The sequence below is a fragment of the Protopterus annectens genome, chromosome 6.part0, assembly GCF_019279795.1.
Source record: "Protopterus annectens isolate FY-2018-M chromosome 6.part0, PAN1.0, whole genome shotgun sequence".
Lineage (NCBI taxonomy): Eukaryota > Metazoa > Chordata > Ceratodontiformes > Protopteridae > Protopterus > Protopterus annectens.
The window spans coordinates 481378472-481405145 of record NC_056737.1 but is presented as its reverse complement, the minus strand read 5'-3'; the positions used below and the strand labels follow the sequence as shown (position 1 = coordinate 481405145).

The 26674-nt window shown below is 37.2% G+C and overlaps 1 protein-coding gene across 1 annotated transcript in view; it reads right to left on the bottom strand.

Annotated features, from left to right (window-relative positions):
- Nucleotides 1-23480, bottom strand: part of TTBK2 (tau tubulin kinase 2) — a 2201340-nt gene extending 2177860 nt beyond the window's left edge. The window contains exon 1 of the mRNA XM_044074209.1: nt 23125-23480. The gene's annotated coding sequence lies outside the window, so the exon portion shown is untranslated. The remainder of the gene's footprint in view (nt 1-23124) is intronic.
- Between the last annotated feature and the right edge of the window lie 3194 nt (nt 23481-26674).

Below are 26674 nucleotides of genomic sequence, written 5' to 3'. Positions count from 1 at the left end.
GGCTTAACAGGAGCTGGAGGTAAGGGGTCAGGGGTCAAACTAGACTCCGAAAACACATCATCTACAATGTCTAACACAGGAGGAAGGGCTAGAGGCCTGTGCTGTGGTAGTAAAATGAAATCCCTGAGCCTCTTTTTTGATTCTGAAAAATCTTGGCTTTCCCAGTGAAAATGCTCCCTCATGGTATGCAAGGTTTCCCCAAAGGAATAATCCTCAGGAGAGGATGCTGAAGGTATAGATTCTTCAGCATCAGAATCCTCATGGGGGGGTGGGGGTAAAGAGTATCCCTGATCAGAAGAGGAATCAGAAGAAAGAGAAACCTGATCTGAAGATTCATAGTCAGTCTCTTGCCTAGGCCTCTTATCAGGTGGGGGATGGGAACCCCTTATCAAGGTAAGCAGGTCTTCGGCCATCTTGATCATCTGTTTTTTGAGCACAGAGGCCTGTACACGTGGCTCTTGAGTTTTGTTTCTTTGTTTTAGAAGCTGCTTTAGTCTTTGAAGCAAGTCATTTTAATGTAAAGATGTTGTGGTCTGAATACACCCTCAGAAGCCGGTACCTGCTCAGCGGCTCCGGACCCATCTGAGGGATTAGCGTCCGAGGCTTAAATACTTTGAGTATCCAGCGGCATGGCTGACTCCACGTGGGAGTCGGTAGCGGCCTGCGACTCTAAAGTAGCGGGTGTCAGGGGCTGCGAAAGCGCCTCACTGAGAACCAGCGACTAGCTTAGGAAAAACGTTGTCGTTGGTTTGGACCTCGGTTGTTTTTCTTTATCCTTTTCTTTGCGTTTTTTGTAAACTCCGGTAGTCGGATGACTGTCTGACGACATTTTAGGGTAAATAACCTGCTACCAAAATACAGAATACTGACGCTTAATAGTGCGTTTGCTAAATCTAGCACAAAACCAACAACCAGAAACGTTGTGATCAGGGATATAGAGTAAGAATGAAAATCCTTACGAGGTATTTGCTTTCCACAAGTAATACAATTATTATTAACTTTTTCTGACATCGGTCTGGAGCAAGAAAAAAAAAGTTTCCCCAACGGGGTACTTAGCTTTATTGAAGACTTTGGTTCTGAAACTCAAACAAGAAAATTTCAGGAGTCGGCCGACCGGCACTTGCGAACTGCTTCTGCTTCAGGCACCGCACGGCAAGAAAGACTGAAGAAAATGACGTTGGCCGCTTCTTTTATACCCCTGATGATCTGACGTCACGGAAGGGGTGACAGCAGCCGACGCAGGACCCAAGACTTTGGATTCAGGCCGGCTGAGGGCAACCTGTCAGCAGGATTACCCAAATGTAATGACTGCAACAGTGAAACACGAAGAACATCCATCATGCCATTTGGCAAACAGAAGTCCAGAATGGCCTCTCCTTCTTTATTCTTGCTACCCTACCCTGAACCTAGGCAGTCTTCATATCCTGTTCTGTTTGCCCTGATATGTGGGTTCAGGTCCCTATTATCAACACAGACTCATGTTGTCCTGCTTTATCAAGTAGGTCCTGCAAATGCTGCTTGAATGCACTCTTTTCCTCACCTTCACAACCCTTGGTTTAATTTCCCCAAGTCTTTTGGGTTTCTAGTACCATGACAGGAACGGACCCCATTCCGAAGTCAAAGTATGATTAAAGCTCATGAAATTACTACTGTTTCAATTTTTGATGTTAGCCAAAGTGCTCTTCGCAGCACCCAAAATATACCCTTCTGTAATTCATATGGAGTAACATGCATCAGTAGCACATCTAAACACAACTGTAAATTCTTTTTTAATGAGACCCACTGCTCCTACTACTACTGGAGCTGTCTGGGTACCCTTCTTCCATATTGCCCTTGTTTCTGCCTGCAAATCCTGGTATTTTATCATTCTGTGTCTCTCTGCACATAAGCCTCTGTAATCACTAGTGTAGCAATTTCAATGAATTTGTCTTCTTTTCATGGACTACTAGAACTGTTTTTCTCACATCTATTTTCTAAACTGTTGGTAAGGGATGATTCCATGTGATGTAAACTTCATCATTCTCTATAATGCTTTGTAGCAAATGTTTCTTATACTTCTCAGCTACTTCTGTATTGTAATGTTTGCACAATCCTCAGTGCAACAGTCTTGGCACATTATGCCTTTCAATATACAGGCCCTCTGCCATTAGTGTATCACACCCAGCAACAAGATGTGCGACTGTTGCCTGTTCTGTTTTACAGAACCTATGCTTGTCGGCTTCTCCCGCATGTTCAATGGACTTTGTAAACCAACGTGTACGTAGTCCACTGTTCTGGGCTGCTAATATTAACCTTTCACTTTTTGGTTTACATTCACCTCTTCCTAACCATTACTGTGTCAGATAACAATTGACATGAGGCTGTTCCAGGAGTTTTCTATACTACATTTATGCCTTTTCCACATTTCTTGCCTTCTCATATGATTCTTCTCCTTATATTCTTTCTTTTGTTTTTTAGCACATTCAATTGTTGCTTGACTTTTGTCTATTTCTGTTTTGATTTTCATTCCTGCTCGACACAGATATGCTTCTGCTACACTAAGCAGGGAAGTCAACTTAGATTTGTTCTCTTCATGTTTTAAAACTTTGACTATGCTTGGATATGGTTAAGCCAGAAGACATGTATGCAGTCCTACGACTGCAGATCTATGCAAGTAATCAATTTCAAGGAGGCCTGCACCTCCTTCAGAATTTGGAATGCATCGATTTTTACATATCATTTCATAAGCATGAAGCATTTTTCTTGTTTTCCTATCTGACCCATCTGATACCTTTTGGGGCCAATCACCCCAAAACTGTAAGAACAGGAACAGCAAACTGGTTTATAGCTTGGACTTTGATCCTAGATGTAAGAGCAGTTTTCAGTATTCATTTTAGTCTTCTAAAATATTCCTTACTAAGTTTTGTTTGCATTTGTTCATGCTTTAATATCGACTGTGAGGTGTAAGCTGTGATTATGAACACTGCCTATCTTTAACCTACAGTCTGATTGCCATGGGTCTATCACTAATTCTCTCAGTCTTTAGAAGAGTCTTCCTCTCCATGATTTCCAAAAAACAAAAAAGCCACAGTTCACCACCAGTTTATTACTGCTCTGGTAACTCAGCAATTCGCTTTCGCAGGATAATTCAGCAGTTAAACAATGCATCTTAAATGCAAGTATGATGCCAATACGTCAATTAATTATTCAAATACATAATTAACATTTCAACATTAACTAACAATTTAATACTTTAAAATCTAATTCTAACTTCCATAAAACATTTCTTTGTTTAAATACTCATATTATAGAAAAACATATATTTCAACGTTTAAGCCCCTTGGGAATTTGTTTGTGTCTTTCAGCTTTTCCCGGTTAGGGGTCGCCACAGCGGAACTCCGGTCCGCTAATGATTGGCAGTAGATTTTTACGTACTGGCTTGCCGAGCCTAACGCACAACCTTCAGCGAAGGAACGCCCATTCACGCATGTCGCCACACAGAAGACGCTCTGAGAATCGAACGGGCAACGTCTAACTGTGAGACGACAACGCTACTGCAGCACCACCACTGCAGTATGTTTAAGCCCCTTGGGAATAATGTTATAAAATTTAAAATCATCTCACTTTCTAATAAACTTAATTTCTGAGCAAAATCACCCCCTCTAGAAAGAGAGGGCTTTGCCAGCACACTAAAGAAAAATGTAGTATCCAGAACTTTGTGTACCTTATGAAAATGTTCGGCTATAGAGCCTTTCAAATTCTTATTTCTACTGTCACCCAAATGCTCTAAAATATGGACTTCATTTCGTCTACCCACATACCATCTAGGGTTAATGCAAGCACATCCCACTATATAAACTACCCTGTAAGATTCACAATCAAATCTATCACTGGAAATTAAGTTTTTCCCATTAATTTTAGTCCCAGATAAATTTCTTGCCAAACGGCATACGTTACAATGACCACACACAAATGAGCCTCACATTTAAAGGCACCACATTTGACCATTGTTCAAAACTAAGTATCACTTTCAAACTGTAAAATCTTTCATAGGAAAATGTTATGTAATGCACCCACTGTTTCATGAAAACAAACAGTATGTCAACAGTCTTTGCTCTTTCCATAGTTGATTAGAAGGGGGAATATTTACTTACAAAAAAACATTTTTTCAGTGTCAACCATTTGCTTAGAGTTTCCCCAAAATAAATGTTATCTCACTTTTTTCTTTACTACTGATGTCTCCACAAAGTTTCATTCTGGGCTTAGTCAAGTGTTCCATAGAGTGGCAATGTTCTAACAATCTCCTATTCACCTCCTTTAAACCCTTCTTCAGAAGTTTTAGTATAAATTCTTCTCATCTCCCCAAATGGTAAAGAATCTAGCAAATGTGGTGGATGCATACTAAAAGCATGCAGAAAAGTATTAACTGCCGTTTCCTTGACATAAAGTCGATACTGAATTTTTGATTCTCCATCCAAATCAAAAATAACATCCAGAAATGTAATCAAGTTTCTATGCAGTTCATATGTGAACTTCAAAACATGTTCACTTTCATTGAGCTTTTCAAAAAAAAAAAAACTCCACAAATTCATTCTCCTCTCCCTTACATACAAAAATCATCAATAAATATTTTGCACAAAATTACGTTTCAAAAAGAATTCAGTGGGATACAACATTTTTTCTTTCAAAACCCTCCATATACATGATTTCATACGTTTAGGCACATGAAGCCCACACTGCAGTGCCCCTAACTTGCAAGAAAACTTCACTACCAAAACTCAAATAGTTGCGTCAGTCAAAATCCTAACAGCAAAATCAGGAATGAGGTGAGAGGCCCTTCAGCCATGGTATTATAAACTGCTTCCAAACCCCACTTGTGCTGAATATTTCTGTACAAAGATTTAAGATCAACTGTTACCCAGTAGTAGTCATTACTCCAATTGACCTTTTTCACACATTCCAATAATTCCTGAGTGCTACTGATATGTGCAGGCACCCTTTGTAGTACTTTAACTGAAAATCCAAAAAGGTATCCACATTTTGCAAATACAATCATCTCCCCGAACTAACTGGTCTACGGGGGGGGGGGGGGGTAAATCCTTATGTATTTTTGGAATGGCATAGGATCAACTGGTTTAGCAATGTGCAGATTTTTAACATTATTAGATGAGGAAAAAAAAAACAACTTCTTGCCTCGTTCCAATAATTCCAACAAAATTGAGTTGAAAGAAATCACAGGACAGTTCAACGATTTTCTATATTCCAAGATTTCCACATGAGTAGTAAACTCTGGATCCTAAACCACCTGGCTTTGCTTAACTGCCCTTCTACAAGAAAAAGAAAGTAGTGGAACCAACAAACCCAAAAATAAATAACGTAGAATAAAAAGGCGTGTTGGCTAGAGTGTAAAACAGACTTTTCTTACCAATAAAATGATGAAATAGGTATGCACTTTCAAGGTTACCCTCTTCTTCAGACCTGAATAAAAAACTTTTACAAACTTACAGTTTAAATACATATGACGGCCAATAAAAAACACACAATAAAATTCAATGTGGCAAACCTCTTTTTCTTAAGAGAGGTTTTAAAGAAACAGCACTGTTCAAGCCAGGTGGAACACAAGTTTTAAAATCAACTGTCTATCTCAGCTCTGTATATTCAGTTTCATTGCATAAATCTCCTTCTCTTAAACTCTCATTGATTTTTTGTAGAACTAAAAACTTAAAATTATGATAAATACCACAATCCGATACATGTTTTGCCAGTGCATTTGTTAATTTATTATTACGTATGTCGTTCAAATGTTCCATAACCCTTCTCCTTCAACATACGATTCGTTTTACCCATGTAAAATGCACTGCACGAATTACACTTGGCTAGCTATACTATATTCTTAGTGCAGCAATCTGCATAGAAAGAGAATTCTATTGATTTCAAATGTACCAGCTACATAACCATACAAGTTGACCATATATTACAGCAAATCTTACAAGCCCTGCAAGCATACGTTCCTTTACGCTGCAAGGTGAATCTTTCAATTGCTCTGTTGTTTTTATAAAACATAGGCGTTGCTTCAAATTCAAACCCTACTAATTTGGGGGTCTGTTAATAAAATAGGCCAATTCTTTTTTACTCTCTCACAGATCCTGTTAACATCACTAGAGAAAGTTAAACACAACCTATTCACCATCTCAATACCCTTTCTACCTTCATCATTTACATTGGCAGGGGGTTCTTCAGAAAAATAAGGTCTAGTTTTATTATATTGAAGAGAGCTCACTTCTTCCATAGCTTTATTAATTTCATAAACCTTGTAACCCCTATTCACAAGATCTATACATAAACTATCTAATGCCTCTTCAAGGTCTCCCTCATCAGTATGCAACCTCTTAAAACGTAATACTTGATTTTTAACATTTCTAGTTATGTGTCTGGGGTGCATGCTAGAGCGATGAAGAATGTTTCTCCTACAGCTTTTTCTATATAACCTAGTTGAAATATTACCAAACATATTCTTGTTAACATTAATGTCTAAAAAATCAATCTTAGTTTGGGAGTACTGTGTAGAGAAAGAGAGATAAGAGGGGGTACTCTCTAAAAATCTCACAAAGCTCTCTAGCTGTGTTTCATTGCCATGCCATGTGAAAAAAGATGTCATCAACAAAACGTTTATAAAAAATGACATGTTGCTTAAACATATTACTTTACAGGTGAATAACCCCCCCTGGTTTAAACGATAATATCTCTAACACCCTTGTTGAAATTGAGATTGGCAAAGTTGTGAGTGGTTCAGTTTGAACCACAGTCCTGTAGTTGTACTGTATTTTGTTAGGGTACTTTTAATATTTACAAAAAGAGTACCTTATATTCTTGCTTTTACCATTAACTGACATTGTTACATAATACATTTTAAATACATGTATGAATTTTTATGCTATGCATTAATGTTTTTATATTTTTTTTATATTTATATATTTTAGAACTCTAGCCCTTATAAAAAAAGATTACCGACATTAAATGTCTTTATTGTTTAATTGGTAGGGCATGTGTGTGTGTATATCTATTTATATATATATATATATATATATATATATATATATATATATAGATGTACTGTGTTGAGTTTGTTGTTTATCTGATAAAATCTAATTTTGTTGGACGAAAACGCTGTGAATTCAATTTGTTTTGCATTAATAACATCTTTGGAGATTATTCAAGCTATGAGTGTGTCGTGCTGCTTCACATAGTCCACTGTTTTTAGTGTTTGTATATTTTTGGACAGTTGCTCTCCTTTTTTATTCTTATTTTTTATTAAACACAACCACTAAGATAACCACGGAAATTTAATATACTCAGAGCTTTCGAGCAAACCACCCTTCCTCATTCCTGTATTTATTTTTTGTTAAAATAACTTTTTTTCCATATCTCTTGTACCTCCTGCTCTGCTTCAAAGTAGGTCTTCCACCCACCAAGGAAAATACTCCAAAAACTGTTGGATATAATAACCGGAATCTCAGTCCAGCCTAATGACACCCTTTAATTACTGGGACAAATTTACTTCTTTTTTGCCTGATGTACAAATAGGTTCATATGTTAGTACTAGGCTACCTGCTCTTTCAGGCCATTTTAAGCCTAGCCAGATACCATTTCTCCAAAAAAAAAAAAAATTCTAGCATCAAAAAACTTTGAACACTTTCCCCTTTGCCAAATTTTATTCAAAAGCATCTTCTGCTGGTACATATGAATAGGTCTCGGCTGCTTATTTGATGCATTTAAACAATGGGTTCTTGCAATCAACCATTCCTTGCAACACTGGTAAAGTTACTTATTTGTAACTTCATAAAATTGATAAAATTGCTCTCTTCAATTACAATGGGAAGAAAAAGGGAAATAAAAGTTATGTATTCATCATAACATTCCATCTGTGTTGTCCATTTTCATTCTTCCTCACCCGATGGGTTTGGATCTAAGACTTGGATCTGACTCAGCTTCTTCCAGATCACTGGATCCTAGAACTCTCAAGTTCCTCCCTTTACCATAATGCTCACCAAACCTAACATACCACAGATAGAGTTTGCTGCCCCCAGACATGAAAGGACAACCTATTATAGAAATAATTAAAAGCAGCAAAGAAAAGGGAAGCTAGAGCTCGAATGTTATGGCGAGTACATAACTTTTTTTTATCTGATGCTGTCATTTTCATTCATTCCTCAACTAATGGAACAGCCTCCCCAGCTACTGTAACCTTATGGAAGGATATTTTGGAGCACTGCTGAGCCAAATGCCACTCTGTTCCTGGAAATCAAATCCAGTTTGTAATGAACAACTTGGTGAGGGGATTAGCCCAAGTTGCAGCTGCACAAATAGCATCTAAAGATTCTCTGGCCACTGCCACAGACCTAGAAGAATGGGATCTAGCAGGTTTTAGTAAAATAAACCCAATTTTCCATAGTCAAATGTTATACAATCAGTCATTTAACTTTAGACACTGGATTGCCTAGTCTGGTAGAAGAAAAGGAAACAAATAACTGTTTAGATTTCCTAAAGGCTTTGGTTCTATGAAGGTAGAAATGAAGTTGTCTATGCACACCCAAAAGGTGTTAACATGTACCCTCCTTTGTTTGAAAATGTTGGAAAGAAAACTGGGAAATTAATGACCCGAATAATATTCAACTCAGAAGCTGTCTTAGGCAAAAAATACAGATTAATTCACAATAACACCCTGTCCTTGTGAAAAATTAAATAAGGAGGCTTTGAAGACAGAGCCTAGAGTTCAGATACTCTCCTAGCTGACAACTGCCACTAGAAAAATGATTATCCAAGATAACAATTTTCAGTCAGTTTTGGCTGAAGGTTCAAAGGGAGATTGGGTTAAGGCCTGAAGCATTATATTTAAATCCCAAGGGGGAGTAGGATCTTGTAAAGCAGGTCTAAGCAAATAAAACAAAAACTCCCTTGAGAAAGGCCTTGCATAATTTAATTTAGAGGCTAATGTACAGTTATTTTCTCCCATTTGGAAATTACAAATGGCAGCCAGCTGAACTCTTAACAGTTGAAAAACTAACTCTGAAAAACTGACTCCTTCATTAAAGACTGAAGACAAGAATTTGAGGATTGCTGGTACAGGTGATGAAAAAAAGGTCCAGATCTTTGCTAAGGACCCAGAAGAAAAAAACGTTTCCATTTACTCTTGTAACTCTTTCTAGTAGAAGCTTTATGGGAAGATAGCAAAATATGAAGGACCAGGGAGGAGAGCCTGGGCTGTCTAGCAATCAGCAGAATTGGAGAATCCACTCGGTCAGTTTGAGGCCTGTTATGTCCAGATAAGACATGCCCGTTGGGTGAGACAGGAGGTCTGGAGTTGCTTTTTACATCCAAAAAATGTTTGTTTATTCCGTCACAAAAAGTTCCTACATAAACGTCACACTCTTGACACTTGGCTAGGTAAACAGCTGTAATGATAATCAGAGAAAATGTTCAACCAATTAATCATCACAAAGTCTTTCTCTAGTGTATGTTTGCATTGGGTGCAAAAATCACAGTTAAATGTGTCCCTCTTTTTATTTATGTCCCCTTACTTTCTCTATTCTGACCCTCGAGGTATTGTTTTAGTGATTTACCTTTCCTAAATACCATTCTATGTCGTGCTCCCACTGTTTCTACAGCACTTTCATAACAACTGAAAAATTTCCAATTATCTTTCAAAATTTTCAGAATGCTGTTACTGCTAATGCATTAATGCTTATTATTTATATAATTATGCTAATGCAATGCTAATGTTAATGCTGTTAGTCGTGTATGTAGCGACAAAACTGTCTTGAATGACATTGGTGTTTACATCTGTGTCCCTATTAGATTTGAATTGCTCCTGGGCTCTAAATTATAGGTAATCCAAAACAAGGCACCGGATAGCAGTTTCCACCAATACTCCGTTTAATCGCAATCCACAGTTTACAATGAAGCACAATAAGGCACAATAGAGCAGAGGAACAAATAAACTAACGCTGACCATGAACAGTACGTTTTCATCCACAACTTCATCAGATATTTCACATCCTCCCCTGCAGCCTATTTATACTCCTCCCCATTAAAATACATAATTAGTATAATTTGAATTAAAACAGTAAAATTAACTTTAATAAAACATTAATGTAAAAAACTTTGAGTTCAAGTCATTCTGTGCTAAAAATGCATATACAAAAACCATCCCCCATCCAGGAGATGTTGAGTCTAATTATAGGCACATATAACCCCTGGTTTGTTTTCTGTTTAACTTCATCACAAATAGTGACAACTGGCTCAGTTGGATAGTCTCTACCTGTAAACATTGTAGTCAATTTTTGACTTTCTACCTGTGTTCACCTCTGATACCATAAGTGCTAAACGCACAAATTGCCCTTTCACTATTCCTTTTTTTTTTTTGTTTTTCATGGTGACAACTCGTATAATGCAACATACCATTAGAGTATGTACTTTTCCTGAAAATGTTACTTATGATTCTCTGTTGGGCAATATCCTTATGTGATTTCAACATCAGGTAGTGTATGTGTGATGCATTGTAAGTACAGATAAATTTAAAAAAACTAGATGTTGAATTCAAGTACTCAACAAACTTTTGTAACTCACTTAAGCCAGCTTCCCAGGCAATAAAAATGTCATCCAGGAAATGGACATAAAGGGACCAGAGTGGTTCCTGGAACTTTTGAAAAATGTGTTCTTGTTCCCAATGTAACCTAACAATGTTTGCAAATATGGGGCCACGAGGCCCCAATAGCAACACCCTTTTTTCTGTAGGAAGTAGTGACCTTCCAAGAGCACATAGTTGCTTTTTAGTACCATTTCCATGAAATTACAAAAGGTACTGATGTCATTGTTATTGAACCCTGAAAAAAGTCTACCATGAACTCATGAAATGCTTGTAACCCTTCCATATGGGGAAATCACATTAAACAAATTCTGAACATCTACAGTTAGAAATATAGTATCGGCCGAAAATTTTACCTTTTTAGGTTTATCAAGAAAGTCCCAAGAGTCCTGACAAGGATGTTCAAAGGACTTTAAACTGTTTTTTAGCTTGACGTCTATGAACTTGGCTAAAGGGTGGGTTTTTGACCCCTTCCCATCAACAATAGGTCTTAACAGTGGGTCTACCAAGTCCTTATGAATCTTTGGAATACCGAAGATGAACGGTATTATTGGATGTTTAACTTTCAAGAAGTTGTATTCCTCAAAACTTTTCGGTTCTTTGGTAAGCATGTCCTCCAAACAATAATCTATCCTTTGGTATGTCCCATAAACACAGTTTTAGGATACTTCCTCATAAAAATCGTCGTCTAGTAAATGTATGTTCAAACGATTAAGATAGTCTTCTTTGTTCATGATCACAACTCCACTCCCTTTGCTGGGTTTCATGACCCATATCTGCTTGTCCTGGCTTAACCTTTTAAGCAACTGCTACTCACTTTTAGAAAGGTTATGTTCAACATTACTCATTGTTTTAGTAAATAGTAATTGTCTAAAATTAAACATGCACATTTTTTCAAACAGTAGCAGAACCTGCACTGGGGGTAGGTTGAAAAGACTCTTACGAGTCAAAACATTTTTTTTAAATTGACTTTCTGTATTTTTAAACAAAAATTTTACATTGAACTTCCTAATTAACAGTTTAAAGTCAATAATCAGCTAATAAAGTTTTGCACATGCAGTGGGAACAAATGTTAAGCCTCTGCTAAACAACTCTGCAATGTTACCACTGTACTCATTACTAGAAAATTATAAACAGAAAAGTCTCTTTTAGTGTTACTGATAACTGTAAGTTCAGTTTGCTCATTGTAGTCAGCAAAAAAACTGGAAAGAAGTGAGCGAGGCATTCAGTGTCTCTTCCTTCCTTGCCCCCTTCTCTGGTTTTAAAAATTGTTCCTCTGTCCTCGCGACTGAGGACTCTGCTTCTCCTGTTGTCCTCTCCCTTGGTTCCGCAAATGCTCTGAGCGTCTCACTGTTGCTAGTTCTAAAGAGAGTTCCTCATCCTGTGACTCTTCCGCATCTCCTTGAATTTGGTTAGTTGGAAAGTTGTTAGAAGGGCCAACAGGCTCAGCACCCTTTGGTGTAGGGTAAGCAGTTTTGTTTTTGTATTTTGGTCCCTAATGATTTTTTCTCCTTTCTAGCCTTAATTTCATTGCTTACTTTGTCTAGGTGAAGAAAAACATTGTCATAAAGCAATGCAATGTTGATTCAACAGCTCTTTAGTAAAATTAGTGTCAAGAAATGTAGCCTGTTGAACAAGTCTAGCCACTTATCTTTGTGGTTGATTAAAATTTCCATAAATTCAAAACCTTGTCTGTTGAATAAATCAAGTAATTTCTTGTGCAAGTCTAAATTGGGTTGGAGCCCACTGGGAAATTTAAAATTTCTCAGACCCTTTGGCACTTTCTTTAAACAAATACACTCTTTGAAGTAACTAATTTCGAGTTGGAGTTTGTGACACTTGAGTACTGTTTGTTCAAGCTGTGTAATAGACTGCTTTACAGTGCCACCAGATTTAAAACCATGGTCACTGAAAATAAAAGGTTTGTTTAACCAAGTACATAAGTATTCTGATGAAGTCGTGGTCACACTCGATGAAAGCGCTCAGTATTGGTTTTTATGCAATACAGTTTTACTGGTGGTCTCTGTGAATTGGTTTACAGAATCAAAATTGCCTTGACATGGTAAGGCCTTGCTGTGTCCAATAATGGTGGCTGCCAAAAGAGCAATTACTAGAAAATGGAAATCAATCTAAACCAACTATACTGGAAGTAGTAAATATAGTAACAGAGATAAAACAAACTGGAATTAAGATCTTTAGAAATGGGTAGGCGCAAACTACACAGGAAAAATAGGAATTGTGGGAACAATACATACAAGGGAGGAATGAGGTTTAAAAGGTGGCAGAACTTAAGTGAACTATGTAATGTTTGAGTAAGAAAGATTGGATAGATTATAAGTGATGTATAATGTTAGCAACTGGGAGTGTGTCAGTGTGGGCTGTGATTTAAAATGCTTGCAACTACGATTGTGTCAGTGTGGTTTGTTTTCATTTATGTAAATGTATGACTGCATATGTAATACGTGATGGTTTAATAAAGATGTGTCGTTTAAAAAAAAAGGCAGGAATTGAATAATTTATGTAATATTGCTTAGGTTATATGCACAACAATATATGTAAAGTATAGTTTGTTACATTAATATAGTTTGATTACTTTTACAGGACTATAAATTTGCCTATGTCACAAGTGATAATTCAATAAAGGTGTTTGAAAAAAAAAAAAAGAAAGAAATGTTAGCTCTGTCCCTCTTAATCCCTCCCTCCTAAAACTTTTGGAAAAAAGGTGGTGAATTACACTTAATAAATAAATAAATGACAGTAACTAGAATTATAGATGTCTTTTAGTTTAAATTCTCTTATTCTACCAATAAAATTAATTTAAGTTGACAATACTAAGATTTTGAAAGTGCCCCCAATTATTTCTGGATCTGTCCCTGACTGGTTGAAACATATGGCTGCAAAGGACACAACAACCAAGTCTTCTGGGAATTTTTTTTCTCTGGTACAGAGCGAAGGGGAAAAGTTAAAGAAATACAAAGACATAGGATGAGAATTTAAAACAAACATGGGCTTGCTGCAATTAAAATGAACCAGTGTGCAGGAAATACATCCAGCAAGTTCCACATGATCAGAGATAGGATTTTGCCAAGTTTATCTTGTTTCTAATATACCCTATGAAGAAAAACAAGATACACCACACCAATTTGAACCAAAGAAGCATGCAACAAAAATATGCCATACAAAGTCACAAGAAATAAAGGCATCCTCTATATTTCCATGTTTTCCATTTCTGCATATGACCCACTCTTCACTAATGCTTGCTAATATCTTCAGTTCAGAAATCTTAGTATGAATCTCAGACAGCATTAGCTCTATTTGTTGATAGCATCAGGCATGCTCAGTAGTTAATAATAAAATGGGCTATGGACAACTGAAATTCCATTATACTAGAAATACACCAAGAAAGGGACACAAACTTACAGTATGTTGCTGCTAAAAAAAATACTGTGTTCTGCTAACATCTTAAGACTAAAACTCAAGTTACACCAACTGCTTTGTAAATAATTTGTAAGGGCAAATAATGAAACAAGTGACCTATGATATTTCACATATCACATTTATCATATTATTTTCTTCCTCTTTAAACTTAAACATCTTTCTGTCAAAATATTTCCTTTTAACAACCCATCTAATATCCTCATATCTCTTTTCCCCACTACTTTTCAAAATTTGCATTAACATCACACTAAAATAGCTTCTCCTCTCTTATCCTCCTTTTGACCATTACATGTTATTAGACTAAAACAGCATCTCCTCTATAGTGTACCTTTTTGTATGCCAACTATTCTAAACACCTCAATGATCCTGCTAAATTACTGGATTATAATGTCTGTGTATTACAAAACGTTGGTGTTTGACTGTATACAATTGTAGAAGCTTGAAACACAGCTTCTAAAGCTTCACCTCATGTAACAACAGGGTGACCTTGCCTCTCCCTTCCTCCCTTGTTGATTTTCATCTCAAATTCTGCATCCAGTTCTGCAAGTAGGTGAATGATCTATTATCTGACAACCTCACCAACACACCTCTTCAAATACTGAATGTTCAACATCTATTCAAACATAAAAGTATATTTTATGCTATAATAGTTAACTTTTTCATATTAATAAAATGTAATTAACAAATGTGTAATTGTTAATGTACATTACTGAACGTCTATTTAAAAATATTTGTAATATGTTCAAGCTTTTCTCCCCAGGCCTCCATTGAAAGTTTTTTTTGTTTTTTTCTTACTAAACACAGTTGGGCAAACCCAGTAAACAAAGGCAAAACAAAATAAAATAGTCTGCTATGACTGTTCAAAAGATATTAATACAGGACATGCCTACAACATTGACAGACAACAAATGCTCCAATAACAGAACTGGAAGCAAAAGGTACTCCCCAGATGCAGTGTTAATAGGCCATTCAGCAGACTCTTCGACAAGGCCAACAACAGAAAACAAAAATAAGAAAGAGAGAGGGATTGCTATCAACAGCATCCACAGATCAAACACTGATCAAGAATGCATCCCCTCCTCATAATTCACTATAAACTGAACTGCCTTGTGAGACAGCACAGCCTGTAACTCCTGACTACATGTACAAATCCACAATTAGCAATAACATCTGCTCCAAACATCATTCACATGTTCTAATCACTTGCATTCCGTAAGCCACAGATGCTCTGAATTCCCACCACACTGACTATGTGTAGAGCAGGCTATGCAATCTTAATGCTGCACAGGATGTCAACAAGCTGAGGGAATCATACTTTATTATCTAGATGTACTCTGCCTCATCGTCAGTAAACATAAAAACAGAAAAAGTGCAGTGCTGGTCCATTTGCAGGAAATACTGAACACAGAAGGGACGCAATACCTTTTACAATACAGCTTTGCTGTGCTGGTCCATTTGCAGGAAATACTGAACACAGAAGTGATGCAATACCTTTTGCAATACAGCTTTCTTGAGCTGTCAGAATACATGATCCCCTTCATCAGGCATTACTGATGCTGGACACAGTTCATTAATACCAACTTGTGCCGAAGAAGGATGTTAACAGTTTCTTGAACACTTTTTAATACAAACATTTAGAAAACAGCAGTGTGAGAATTAAAAAAAACTTAGTGCACAACTCGGATACCTTGATGGCACAACTGATTATTTTCCAAATGTTACATTAGGACCAGTGTTTGTTTTGGGGGTTGGAGGAGGTAGTTGCCAACATCAGTTCACGTCATCTAGCATTACACTTAATGGCAAAATAAACAAAGATGTACTGAACATTAATACTGCCAGAAAAAGAAAACAAATTTATAATGGCTGTTATAAAATTAAATATGTATGAGCTAATCTTTTTTAAATTAAATTAAAAATAGCCAAGTCACAGTATTACATTATGAAAACAGAAGGAACTTATGAGGAAATAAGGCACTATCTGCAGATTCCTTTAAACTATGAAAGTTTATGTGAGTAGGACACAAACTACAACAAATACGCTGATAACTGATAACATCAGCAACTAGCATGGTATACAAAACTTTGTGCCAGCTGGCAAGGAAGAAAAAAGGAAAAACTATCCACCATGTAGCATTGTATGTATCGCATGCTGTCAGATTAACATGAACTCCTACCTTCAAACAACAGCAGGTACTGAACTCACAGTCTTGTTGTAATGTTAACATTTTTAGCGTTCGGGATACACTAGCTACTATCTAGTATACAGTAATTAGTATTACAATTAGATTTGCAATATAATATTTTAACTACTATATTTACATTAACAGATGATACAACTCAAGTTTAGCATTTTGGATTTTTTACTTGTTATGGAACACTGTAATTTAGGTTAAGCAGTCAAACGCACACAGTCTCTATCTCTCTCGCGCGCAGGGATATGTGTGATATGTCTTGGCATCCAATACAGAGCTGTGCACCAATAACTACATCAGCTGCTATCAAGAAATTGAAGCTGCTGTACTGTGAAACCAGTGTTTCAGCAAGCAAAGTACACATTTCAAGCACCTGTATAGAGCATGCATACTGCTTCTACAACAACCAAATCAAATGTAGGCAAAGTATTCCTGTTATTCTACAACAGACAGCCCACAATTAACGTACTACGTACTGCTCAATGTGTCTGCCTTGTATTACGCATCTTTGCGTTATGTGACATAATATTAAATTTTTTTCCCCCAACATCTTTATTAAATTTCCACACATGACAAAGGCAATCTTACATTTATATAATGAAAAACCTACAAAATATCACTTTAGTTGCAAACAGTTTACATCACAGACACCACTGAAACAACTGTAGCTGTAAACATTATAAATCACTTCCAGTCATTGTCAGTTAAGCATTATATGACTTATTCAAATCCTGCCTCTTAAACCTCGTTCCTGCTCTGCATATAGTGTTCCGACAATTCCAATTTTTTTTCTATGTAGTTTGCTCCTTCCCTTTTCTAAAGATACCAGTTCCAGTTGTTTTATCTCCGTTACTATATTCACTACTTCTAATAAAGTTGGTCTAAACTTTGATTTCCATTTTCTAGTTAATTGCTTTTTTGGCAGTCACCATAATTAAACTCAGCAATGCTTTACTATGTCTAGGCAATTCCAATTCTGTAGCACAACTCAAAAATAATCATCTTCCCCAGTCAGTCCAATCCACTCACACAGCATCTCCGACAGAGCGGTCCTCAGGGAATCCCAAAAGTCTGCCAGTTCATCACACCTCCAAAAAACATGTTCCCAGCTACCTCTTTCTTGCACATCACACCTCCAACATTTGCTATCCACCAGAGGAAAATTTCTTTGGAGTCTACTTGTGGTATAAAAATACCTATGTAAACATTTCCAAGTAAAGATCCTAAATCTTCTAGACTTTGTTGCATATTTGGGAGACATACATATATCCCCCATTGTCTCTTTGTGAATTGCTTATCCAATCTCTCTTCCCAATCCTTTCTAAGCTTCTCTGGTTGATTCTTATAATCATCCTGCAGCATTTTATATGCTTTACTAATTATTCCTTTTTTAACGGCAGCTTCTGTTCTAGATTCTATTAAAAATTCTACCAGTGCTGATCTTTCATTTAGGAGCCTCCTATTTCTTTTCTTTTGCCTATACTCTGACATCAGTCCTTGATAGGGAAGGCAATCTCTAACCTGCAATCCAAGTACATTTTTGGACTCTTCCCATTCTACTACCTTTCCCTTTCTAGTTATTTGCTCCCAATACCTTGGTTCCTTTGCCAGTTTTCTCCAATACATTCCAGCCCCCTCTTGCCTATTATCTGTATCCCTGACCACAGTCAACCCTATTGGCAAAATCTCTTTTCTCCATTCTCATGCTGGTTTGGTTCTTAGAATACTCCCTGCTATTTTATGACTATACTACTCTGTATGATTTTGGTTAAAAGTCTGCATCCAAAAATCCCAATCTCTCCTTATTTCTTGAGCTTCCTCCCAGTGTCAGCATCATCCCTTTCCACTTTGAATTATAGTTTTCTGCCTGTGCTATGTATAAGAACCTTAACTGTGTTGCACTAAAATACCCCCTCAAATTAGGTAATCCTAGTCCACCTTGTTCTATTGGTAGAGTCATCTTATCCCACTTGACCCTTGCTGTCTTCCTTTCCCAGATAAAATCCTTCAACTCTTTTTTAACTGTTATCCACAACTTCTCCTCTGGTTGATAAAAGTATGCCTGACCTGTGTAGAAGACTAAAGGGACTAAAAGCATTTTAATGGTTTGTATCTTAGTATCCATATCCATAACAAAACTTCCAGTTTCTCACTTTTTGTATTATCTTCTCTTTACTCTCTTTCCACATACCCTTAGCCGCCACCAGAGTCATTTCTAATCCATACTCCTAAATACTTCATTTTATCATGTCCCCAAAAATATGGATATTGTTGGAACAATTTGTGTGTGGGTATATAATTTACAGCTACTGCCTTTGTTTTAGCTTCAATCATTTTGTATCCTGAGAAGATATGAAGCCGTGTTAAAATGTTCCACAACACTGTAATGTCCCTTTCCGGTTTTCTCATGTAGAACAGAATATTAAATGTTGGCAAAAAATTCTAAAAGTCAGTTATAAAAAAGATACAGCAAGTATAAAAGGGAATATTTACAGGTAAAACTCATGATAATGAATTAGGAAGTCTAAAGTATGAAACACCGATTCCCCATCAACAGTACACTTGTGTTTTTTTTTTTTTTTTTTTTACACAGCATATTACTATGCCAAGAACTTAACGATCTAATGAACACAGCTAAGAGGCACATACTGCAGCTTCGCACATCATAGTTCTTTTCATTAGGTCCAACATAAAAGTGTCCTTGACAGTAGCACAAGTAACTCCTTCAACAATGGAAGCTGGTGGATAACGACTCTCATCTTACATGCTCCTACAGGTTAAATAACATAAAAGGGCACTGCAGACATAGGCAATGTCCTATCCTTGGGACATTACAGACAAAATAACATATTATAACATCAAAGGCAATCTTGCCAGTGCCCACTGAACAGGGGTATAGTGTAGACTGGATACCTACAACAGAAAAAGGGCACAACTAGTTGCATTTATAGCACAGGAGTGCATGCTGCGTCAAATATGCTCAAAGACATAGAGACATACTGTGATAATGCACATGATCAGAGTCTGTGTATTCTGCAGCATAACAAAGTAGAGCTGCATGCCGTTGTGTGATGTCCACAGGAACAGAAGTTAGTGTACTCTAAACCTGACTGAAGTAGGTGGGCACAAAATTCTTCTCATTTACATCTCCAGAGCATGGACTTGCCCCTAAATAAAGGGAGTCTCTAAGTTTCCACAGCAGAATTCACAGATCTACTCCGGCAGGGCCTTGCGCAGGACAAAAAGTGCTGCAATGCATCTAAATTCTGGTCTGGACACTTGTCAGTCTGATTGCTGCACCTGAAGATCTATCTGTGTTGCTCCTTCAACACTGCACCAGTCGCTCATTCACAATGTCGTATCCACTCAAGCATGCAGTAACGTTCAGTAACTATGGAACCACTTCTGTCTACCTATCCCTGTTCCTACTCTTGTTTGGGCAGTTTAGCAGGAGGAAGGGGGCTTGCATTTAATCAAATGCTGACTTTGTTGGTCTACTTGTATCTGGCCTCAAGTGTATGTCACTCAGGTGCTGCTTTGTCTCCCTCCTCTTCCTGGGACAGGCGGTCAGTCACTCCATCATTCCCTCTCTTCTTGACACCTGCCACAACCCAAAACCAAACAATATACTCAGATCACCAGCAACAGAAATGGTTTGCCATCTGCTTGCAGACAAGACATATTCTGCTATTCTTTCTTTAGCTCTTAATCTACTTCCTCAGGAAGGCTGACATGTATTTGCTACATTCTGTGAAAAATGCTTCCTTGTGGTGTTTCAACCTCTCTCCCAATTTTCCAAAGTGTATGCATTATTCTTGCACTTTTTTTTTCTGAAATGGTTTATATATTATTCTAATTACATTTCTCGTAGAAATACTTGAACACTTCTATCGTACCAAACACCACCGTTTTTTTTTCTTTCAGGGTCAACATATTAAGCTCTCTAGTTCTTTCTACCGCTTCTGACATGTACACTGTATCTTAGTAATGTCTTCTTTAAGGCTATGACCTTCAGGGATTTCACAGCCTCCTTGATATGCACATGGTACTCCAGCTGCTTCACTCATGTATGCCTTTACTAAAAAATAAAACTTACTTTCATCTAAAAGTAGAAACACTACACATTTCAGTATCATCACAGACTTTTGCTGCTACCTACCCACACCACTGATTTACTGTTCCTAATTCAGAATTAATAATTTTAATATAAGCAGATACCAAAAGCTGTAATACTCCCAAAGAAAACTAGTTATTAATTTAAATGTTATTAATTTATGAAACAATACTAAAATATTATTTACTAGAATAAGTTTAAATTTTAAATGTTGGTAGTTTGAAAGATACAAGTCAATAGTAAACGGTTTAGAAACATAGTAGAGTAAAACTGCATCAGACAGAAAATCAATTCCCCTGGTATAAAAATGGTATTCATGCACATGGAGTGAGCGTAGGAGAAGACTTTAGAGTTTACAACCACTGTCTAACCACCACCATTAAGCTGCATGGCCTTATAGCTACCATTTCAATAAACATACAGTTAAAAAGCATTCTCCAACTAAATCCTATACTACAATGCATAAAATGAATGACATTACAGTTGAGAGTCGATTATCTGAATGTTGATTACCTGAAATGTCAATTATCCAAACCCAGTCTTCCAAAGATTTTGGGTAAGAAAAATCATAAAGTCTGAATATGTAAACATAAGTACTAGCTTGTGCATGTTTTTGAACTTGTAGCCTGCTTGCGTATGAAAAATATTCTTTATTGTCCACTGGACTTGCTGAATGGTTGAAAAGTGTATTCACTGAGTGCAGAAAAAATAAGGATTTTTAGAAGTTTATTATCCATTTCAATGTATGTTTGATTATCCAAACAGTTTAATTCTCCAAACTACCCTTGGTCCCAATTAGTTCAGATAATAGACTCTACTGTATTTAAAATGCCAAACGTCAAGGGAAAAAAGTGTGAATCACTGTTTATGTACTTTGATGAAGAAAATGATTCATTCAAATCAAGAAGCCTAAAAATACCTCAATGGTAAAATATTGTACATCTCTGAGCAAGTCATCTGAACAGCATTTCCAGAATGCCCTTGAAAGGTACACTGCCTTCAAAACTGCAAGTTACTATCACAAACATTTAATAAAAAATGAAATACATATTATTAAATATTTTTTGTCAAAACATTGATCAGTGTGTGGTTTATGCATACATGTGCACATAACTGCCACAGATATGCATCAGGGTGCATCAGTTTTGTGCTTTACTCTTCAGATCTGGTAAAGAAAAGCAACCCAACCTAGCCCAGAGTTTCAGACCAGAAGATTTCTCATTAGACAAGATGCTTTCATTAACTGCTTCCCCTTGTTTGCATAAAAACTGCTGCCTGGCTGAATCCAAACAGCACAGTGTCATTAAGCAGGATCTTATAGGATTTACTCACATCTTTCAAGAAAACAAAGTAGTGTACTGATAAAAAATACTGCAGTACACATTTCATCTGACAAAAACAATACATGGGGCAGAAACAGTTCATAAGTCAGGAAAATGCAAAATTTCAAAGTCAGCCAAGTAGGAAATAGCACAAATTTTTAACAATTTAAAATGATTATCTGATGTGAACTTGTTCCTATCCTTTCCATTTTAAATTCTCCAGGTGTGTTTAACCACAGTATTTATTTAGTTCTGGTACAAAACTATTTTCTCAAGGCGCAAGCCTGAAATTACCAAGTGTTGCTAACTTTCCAGGTCTACTCTGCATTTCTGGTCATGTAAAAGTAGCGTGCTCTCTACACAACCATGGAGACAAGCCCATCTACACCACAAAGCACAACTAAAACACGCCACCAAGAATCATCACTGACTTTCTGCCACTTTCTCAAAAATATACATGGAGACTGGTAGCTGTTTCTAAGCAGATTAATGATTTATTATTACTATCACTGCTACTACTACTTCTACTACATCACTCACCAGCAAGAATCACTCCAGAGAGAGTCTTTAAAATATACACACAGCCTATCAATACAGGACAATCTCTTGGAGAATGCAAATCACTGCATTTCTCTAACAGAAATAAACAACATATATATATATATATATATATATATATATATCTATATCTATATATATATATATATATATATATATATATATATATATATATATATATATATATACACACACACACACACACACACGTCAAAAACAAAGAAATATTTCACAGCCATTTCATTTATTATAGAACAGCCACTCTGCCTGTAAGTATCTTTCCATCAGGGCAGCTTATGTCTGCAACATTTCATATATAAATTTCCCTACTGATACAAATGGCAATACATGACTTTATTATCACTTCAGACCTGATATCACTGCCTTTTACAGCGTGCAATCTTACAGCGATGGTTCCTTACATTTATTAATTAATGTTTTCAATAAGGTGACAGCAACATTACTGTAACAGTGACAGCAGACGTTCTGCCGTTACAATCAACACTGCACAGCATTCCGAGAAGCAATTGTATTCATTGTGCACAGCTGCTGCGCCGTATTTTTCCAACACTTCTGCATGTCTCTGCAATAGTATAAACAAAACTGCATTTTTCTCTATTGCGGATACAAGGACAGTATCCACGCATCCACCGTTAGTCTAGAAAATGCTCGTGTTTTATGACTTGCTCTGCATAACTCGCTTATTGCATTTGGTTTTCAACACATGATACTACCAAAAAGCCCACATGACTATCCCTGCAGACAACACTGAAAGCAGGGTGGGGTATTAATGTTTCAAATTAGCGAAGGGAGTAAGAGGCTGGTTAACCCCTAAAAGCTAAAATACAAGACCATGTTGCTGCTTTTACTTACCTTTGAAACGGTGGCTTTCACACAGCGATACAGCTACGGTCACCATTCCTGGCTCTGGGATCAAATCCTCTCCAGTCTACAACCGTCCTTAACAAACAGTTACTTCTCTTCTTATATCAGTGAGCTCCTCCTTACGAACCCAAATATCACATCGTCTCAGTGCAGAAGTTGTAATTAATCACATTTCATTTGGTCGCCCCCTTTCCAGATTTAAGCCCCCGCTGTCACTTTTAGCATCCTTTTCCCCATCACTGCACCACCACTTACGTCACTGTCTACCTTCGCAACCGATTGTGGTGGAGACAAACTTGCTTATTTAGTGGCCCCACCTTTCAGTATTAAAGCCATTGAATGAATGGACAAAAAGCCGTCGTCGCTGCTGATTGCAATAGATTATTCGTTTGGGTAATTGTCATTCTCGAAACAGTCGTAGTTGCTGCCGCATTCAAGATTGCTTGTCTGGCAGTTGTTACCCAGGAGAGTGTACGACTGGAGCTGTGCCTATGCACGTGGGCATTATGGGAGTTGTATTTTCTTAAATGTGCGTTCTTCTACTATATTTGTAAGATACGGTGGATGTTTCGAGTACGATTTCTCACCACGCCCGTTGAAAGACGTGGGTCTCAGACCTTTCCATCAAAGCACTTTTTGATGTAGTGTACGTGGCTTGAACAGTCCACTAAGTATGGCAACATTTGCTGTGGACTATTGTTATTAACCTCTTCCACTGCAAACAATTTACATTTGCAAATCATTTCTGAAGATCAATTCATTAAACGAGTATAAAATAATTAATAATTATAAGGATTATTGTTACAAAACGAATTACAAATGACTGAAAAAAATAATTGATAGCAAATTTCACTTAAAACATGTCCCATAGCAGGCACCTCCTCAGAATGTTTTTCCCCCCAGGGCGGCTATCTTAAATACGCTAACTTCACAATCACACAACCGCGAAGAAAGAAAAAGCATCACCAACAGTGTAGGGTTGCCACCTTTTCAAATGCTCAAAGTGGGACATTTTTTGTAGAAATGTCAGATTTTGCAGGACAAAACATGCCCATGAACTGTACAAAAGACAAACCTTCACCTTTTTGCCAAAATAAAAGCTTGTTCTTGTAGCATTTTGAGTTGCTTATGCTATTTCATATAACATTTAGGTGCTTCACATAAAAAAAAATAACTGTTTTATGAAACTATTAAAGAAAACTTAGGAAATATTTTTGTCCTAAAATCTCAGGACATCTGCCATTTTTTTTATTTTTTCGCAGGACACTGCCAAAAGACGGACTGTCCCTCCCAAAGTGGGACAGGTGGTAACCCTACAACAGTGAATCATTGCAGGTGCACTAGCACAAACTTCTGGAGATGGGGCTACAACATGAGAGTCGACATTGGCAAGGTACACCTGCTGTTCTAGACTAATCTGCATTGTAACTCCAATGGTGCTAAGCAGGGCTGCCCTTAGCTGAAACGGCACCCTAGGCGAAGTAGTGCTCTGGCGCCCCTTAAGCCCCACCCACAACATACTCATGAAACACCCCTATTTGAGCCACACCCACAGAAAGCCACTCCAGTCATTTCCTTAAATCATTTAACTGCATAAGAAGAAAAAGATACATTGTAATGTAGTTAAACTATAACTACCTTTGTGTACACTACCTTTGTGTACACGTTTCCTACTGTAAATACCAGAGTTGGATCATGGTCAAATAGAGCTCTAGGCAGGGTAATAGACCATCCCTCCCCCCAGAGCAGCCCCTTCTACAGCAACCCCCTACCCCCCAAAAGCAGCCCCCTCCCCATCCACTTCAGTGTTACATTACTTGGCTATTTCTCCTCAGTTACCATAAACACTGTTCAAACCTGTCAGTGTGTATACTGTTTTCTTATTTACTTCTACAATGATTACAGATATTGAAATAAAATAGCATAAACACAGATAGCCATTTGCTAAACAAACAATACAGTCTCACAATGAAAACAGACTTAGCATGAGCAGTAAACTTCTCTGCCCTTGAAACTCAAATTCATTGAAACAACATTAAAACCCACATTCAAATAAAATGCATCTGGCCAGTGGAGAATTAAGTTTACCTTTAGGCTCTTTTCAAACTACAGACTCATTGAACACATTCTTATGGCCATGCATATATGCATGTGTTCTTTGATTCACCTTCCTGATTGCATTAAACTATATTCCTTGTATAATAAAGCACCACCTGTTAGTGTGTGTTTTAAAGCTGTAGTTTTGAACATTTTTCCAGTAAGCAATGGAACGAAATGTATGACCCAGTAATGACAAAAGTGCCCATTTCAGAACATTTTAATCATAAAAGGCCACTCAAACTTCTGTCATTACAATCCACGAGTATCAGTCAATAAGCACAATCTCTGCAGAAGTAAAATTCATCTGAATAATTCTATATTAGAAATTTGTTACTAATAAAAGGCTGTTACTGCCTAACAAGTTTACATTTCAGTGTCTCATCTCCAAATTCAGTGCTTGCTGCCCTTAAAGAATTAATTGCCTATGTTACATTAAAGAAAAAGATACATTGGTAATATTGCAATAGGGAGTGACTGAGAGCCTGACACACAAATTCATAGTTACTAGGCATCTTATACAAAGGAGGGCACACTAAGAAATACAGAACCCCTATCCCCCGTAAAATGTACCAAATAATCGGCAACTAGGTTATTACATACCATACCTCCATTACTTCTCAAACTCTTAGCAAAAGAAATCTGAACAAAGCCTAATATAATGGGGGGAGGCAAAGGCCCCCAAACAGGGACAGATTAGAAATATTGCTGTTAGAGGCTTAGAAAGTTGCTAGAATAATGGCATTTGTATTGGCATACATTTTCTGAAGGAAATGAAGGTTAAAATTCAAATGCATGACATTTAGTTATTTGAATCTTCAGTGATTTTCCAGAAAACCACAAATGTTATGAGGACTAGGCCAAAAATATGAGGCACAAATCTGTACAGTTGAGAGATATTCATACCTCTCAACTTCTTAGTGCAAGAAATCTGGACAAAGCCTAACATAATGTGGATGCAGTGGCCAAAAAAATAGGAATAGATTTTAAATATTGCACTTTAAAGTTGCTAGAATTACAGGATTTGTGTTAACTTGCATTTCACGAAGAACACATGTATGACAGAACCCACAGGGTCAGAGTTGCTGGCGCCATGCCAGACTCAAAGCCTGTCACAAGTGGTGTACCACAGGGCTCAGTCCTGGGCCCACTCTTGTTTGGCATCTACTTTTCCGAAGTACAAGCAAACACAGGAGGGTTATGGCTGACAAAGTTTGCAGATGACTGCAAACTGGGCGCCATAGTAGAAAACACATCTGACACAGATATCCTTCAGAAGGGTCTCACAGAAACGGATAACTGGTGCCAGAGCCATGGCCTAAAGTTAAATGCCAAAAAATGCATAGTCATACCCTTCGGGAAAAACAAGGTTACCCCTAGCTACCAAATAGGTGGCAATCCACTGAGTACAGAAGAAGTTATCAGGGACCTGGGGACCCAG